The following is a 5,000-nucleotide window of genomic DNA, read 5'->3' as shown; positions in this document are numbered from 1 at the left end:
TGCTATAAGCTTACCAAATTTACCTATTATAAAAATTTAAAATCTTAAGATAATAATAAATATATAGGTGTGCCCTTGGTTTATAAAATATGTCAAAAAGACTGTGAGATCTAAAACATATGCGAGAATTTGGGGCAGGTTTTTACCTTAAAAGGAAAGAAGCATAAGGTACCCATAATATCCCTACATCCCAACAGTTACCGTTCTACTATGGCTTTGTTTTTAAATAGAAGAGAAAATTACAGTAAATCATTTTGTTTTCTTCTGCAGATAATTAAATATAAAATAGGGATTAATTTTACTAACCAAGATCAAGCATGCTCTAAAGAACACACAGCCTCTTCCGCTGCGTGCCGGATCATGGCGCAGCGGCAGCGCAAGTTCCAGGCGCGCAAGCCGGCAAAGAGCAAGACGGTAGCGGCGGCCTCTGAAAAGAATCCGGGCCGAGAAAAGGCGGTCGTGTTATGGCTCCCAAGAAGGCGCGCGTCGTGCAGCAGCAAAAGCTCAAGAAGAACCTAGAAGTCAGAATCCGGAAGAAGATCGAACATGACGTGGCGATGAGAGCCAGCAGCATCCTGCCCAAGAAGCTGGCACTGCTGAAGACTCCGGCCAAGAAGAACGCGGCGGCTGCCGCCACTTCCTCCTCCTCCGTCCTCCGTCCTCCGTCCTCCGTCCTCAGCCTTCCTGAGGACGCTGGCCCCAGTGCAGGCCAACACCCCACCCCCTACCTCCATATGGGATCTTACAAGTGATCCCACAGTCTGCACTGTCAGGAAGAGGACCCCGTCCCCCAGCACTGGACTTCACCTAGAACTTTAGTGGGGGCCAAGGGTGCTGAGAACCCAGCAATGATCAGGAAGATACAGTCACCAACTTCATCTGTCCCCGTGCCCCTTCCCAGGTCCTGCCTCCACAGGTTTAACCCAGAACTATAAACCTGGCTTTGTCAAAAAAAAAAGAAAGAAAGAAAGAAAGAAAAAAAGAAAAGAAAAGAAAAAAAGAAAGAAAAAAAAAATACAAAACCATTTTACATTAAATCAGGGTTTTTTTAAATGTGGATAATTTGGGTCTTACAGGTAGAAAAATACATTATGCCATTATGTTGGAGTTATAAATGTAAAACATACTCTAAATTTATTTAGATATAGAAAAATTCTACTGGTATAGTGTTTTACTAAATGGTAAACGAGCAGTGAGTTTTAAAGTTGACAAATCATTTTTTAAATTAGATAAATGCATTACCTGAATCATAAGTTGATAAAATATAGTGTAAAAACACCCTGATTATGAAACACATCTAATTGGAGATGATGCTAAAATACAAAGACTTGGATTGAAAAAGTTTGGGGCTGAACTCAACCAAGAGACTCATCATGCTGTTATCTAAAATCCCTTAGTTTATTATGAAAAAGAAGTTTCTTTACAAAACTGGTAGAACTATAATATCTAATACATTGTTCAAAATAAAGAAATGACAGTAACAATTTATCAAAATTTACAATTGCCTAGACTTACTATAGCAGCTTATATAAATTGCATTTGATTTTACTCATTTATTTTTTAGACAATATTTGTCTTCATATTTCTGGCTGTATCTATGTCTTAATAAGAAAATGTGAAATTTTAAATTCAAAATGCCATTGACTTTCTTTTCTAGATAAAATGAAACAAGTTACAGAACTTCAACACTCACACTGAAACAATCAGATTAAATTTGAATATACATTAATATATAGATAGATATCAAAATATAATAAAGTCCTTGGTTAACTGCTGGAGGAGCAAAGACTTAAAGCGCTAAGATCTCAGAGAAAAGGAAATCAAAAAATAGTAAATGAATTTTGCCTAAGGGTAGTTGTCTGTTTTTGGAAAATCGAGGTAGAAAGTTGCTGCTAAAGAAAAGACAAGCTAGCTGAGATTTTTGAAAGCTTATGGGACTTGGGAGGCAAAAATTGGAGTTTAGGGCTATAAAAGAATCTGGAACTTATGGACCAATATCCCAAAGAGAAGCAAGACACATAAACATGAGTTCCTTATTTTGGTAATTTTCCCATAAGGTATTTTCCCAATTCTAAATATATAATAACTAGATGGGCAAGAAACCAAAAACAAATATAAATAAAATTAAAAACAGAGACATTTTCAGCAGCAACATTATTCTAAAGTGACAAAAATTGAAGTTCAGTAAGCAACCTTTGGAAATGCCTTGAGGTCAGTTAGAAACCTTGGAGAGTTATACTGTTCCACCAGGCAAGACAGACTTTGATAAAGTTTTACAAAGACCATAAAGATATCCTAGAGTACAAAATCAACTATTCACCCACAGATGACACAGACACTCATCTTATTTAACACTGACATCAAATTACAAGCAATCAATAATCAATAAATTCAATAACTTTAATGAATAGCTTGATTATAGTTTTTGACGTTTGGTTTTTCACCACTTTTAAGCCTCTCTCCTCCTTCTTCCCCTTGCGCCCCACACCTGAGCAAGCCGAAACAACAGTACATAAAATAAGACCTAAAAGTTAATGGAGACCTAGAATTTCAAAGTTCTCAAGGAAATTAATCCATGTTTCCTTGCCAAATTTTATGTGTCCTATCCTTCCCAAAAGGGGGTCTTCTTTTTAAAATAGGAGATTTCATCACATCTGGAATTCTTCTACTGTTTATAATTAAGCCTTATGCTGAACCTCAGCTCTTTTTGCATCTAACTGCAAGGAATGAGTCTCTAAGCTGCCAAAGAGGCACTCTGGTTTTCAAATGTAGCTTTTATGTGTGATTAATCAAACTCAGACTTTTTTTCCCTCCAATCTTTTGAGAGCACCTGGCAATAGCAGTTCAATTTGATAGTACTTTAAATTAGTCCTTCCTCCATATATAGAACCTCAAGCATTTCATAGGCAGTGCATCCTCTCCCGTCTTAGCTGACAACTGGTGAAAGTACTTTTTATCTTAAATTTTTGTGAGTACATGGTGTATATATTTATAGGATACATGAGATATTTTGATACAAGCATAAAATGCATAATAATCACACCAGGTTAAATGAGGTATTCATCATATAAAGCATTTATCCTTTCTTTGTGTTACAATCATTCATAAGCTTTTAATTATTTTAAAATGTACAATAAATTATTGCTGACTGTAGTCATCATGTGTTATCACATACTAGATCTTATTCATTCCCTCTAACTATATTTTGTACCAATTAACCATCCCTTCCTCCCCTGCCCCACTACCCTTCCTAGCTTCTGGTAACCACCATTCTCCTCTCTATCTCTATGAGTTCATGAGTTCAATTATTTTAATTTGTAGCTCCCCAAAATAAGTGAAAACATTCAAAATTTGTCTTTCTGGATTTGACTTATTTCACTTAACATAATAACCTCTAGTTCCATCCATATTGTTGTAAATGACAAGATCTCATTATTTTTATGGCCAAATAGTACTCCATTATGTATGTGTACCACATTTTCTTTCATTTCTGTCCCTTCTTCTAGTGAAGGACGCTTACGTTGCTTCCAGATCTTGGCTATTGTGAATAGTGCTACAATAAATAAAGGAGTGCAGACATTTCTTCAATGTACTGATTTCCTTTCTTTGGGGCATATATCTAGCAGTGGGATTGTTGAATCATATGGTAGCTCTATTTTTTTGTGGAACCTCCCAACTCTTCCCCATAGTGGTTGTACTAGGTGATATTCCCACCAACAGTGTACAAGGGTTCCGTTTTCACCACATCCTTGTCAGCATTTGTTACTGCCTATCTTTTGGGTATAAACCATATTAACCAGTGTGAGATGATATCTCATAGTTTTGATTTGCATTTCTTTGATGATAAGTGATATTGAGCAGCTTTTCATGTACCTATTTACCATGTGTATGCCTTCTTTAAAAAAAGTCTATTCAGACCTTTTTGTTCATTTATTAAAAATCTGATTACTAGATTTTTTCCTATTGTTTTTGTGTGAGCTCCTTATATATACTGGTTATTAATCCCTTGTCAGACAGATAGTTTGCAGATATTTAGGGGGGATTCAGGGGGTGGTTGTCTCTTCACTTTGTTGATCATTTCCTTTGCTGTGCAGAAGATTTTTTACATTATTAGTGCATACCAAGAGCTATTGGTATTCAATCTACTTTTAATAATGGTTCTCATTGTCAGCCTGATAGCAGTTATTCCATCTTCAAAAACCTATTTTAGAGATTTCTTCCTAGAAACACTTCCATTACCAACTGCTTTAGATGTATCCTCTGGAACAGTCTCTGAGGCATGAATATGCATGACAGAAGTTTCTAGCAAGAGGATCTCAGAAACAACATTTATGGTGAGAAAAGCTAAATGGAGTACAGGAAGATGTTCAATTGCAATGCTTTACAGTGGAAGTGTCTGATGATTCCATCGCATTTCATCTCTATGGTTGAGAGATGGAATTCAATCTCAACTGTAGAGAGACGATCCTTTAGATTGTTCCCAAATTGAAATAATGGGGCTTGGCCATTATACTTCACTTGGTATTATGTGTAGGTTGCCTCCATGGAGAAGGTGTAACCTTGGGTGATTTCCCTCCAAGGACAATTCTCTGAGAGGGACACATCCATGAGCTGTCAGAAGCCAAAATTCATGGCAACCGTGGGAATAAATGCTTTCGTTTGAAAGGGGGAACAGATAGCCCAACCTAGTATCCACTATATTACATTTTTTGTAGTTCCAACTTCCTACAATCCTTAAAAAGACAAACCTAATCCACAGCAATAGAAATCAGGATAGAAGTTAACTTTGAGAGGATGATGATTAGGATAGGGCATGAAAGAAGTTTCTGTGTTGTTGGTACTGTTCTATTTATGATATGAGGATTTGATTATACGAATAAGTTCAATTTATGGAAATTCTTCATGCTACAAAATTATAAATTGCTCATTTTTGTATATATGTGATATTTCATAAAAGTTTACTTTAAATAGTAATGTGAAACACAGACATACAAAACTTT

At 36.1% G+C, this 5,000-nt stretch overlaps 1 pseudogene; it reads left to right on the top strand.

The window, feature by feature from the left end:
- The first annotated feature begins 347 nt into the window (after positions 1 to 347).
- On the top strand, positions 348 to 921 carry LOC720809 (leydig cell tumor 10 kDa protein homolog pseudogene; annotated as a pseudogene).
- The last annotated feature ends 4,079 nt before the right edge of the window (positions 922 to 5,000 follow it).

The sequence above is a fragment of the Macaca mulatta genome, chromosome 7 (genome assembly GCF_049350105.2).
Source record: "Macaca mulatta isolate MMU2019108-1 chromosome 7, T2T-MMU8v2.0, whole genome shotgun sequence".
Lineage (NCBI taxonomy): Eukaryota > Metazoa > Chordata > Mammalia > Primates > Cercopithecidae > Macaca > Macaca mulatta.
This window is presented reverse-complemented; position numbering and strand designations above follow the sequence as displayed.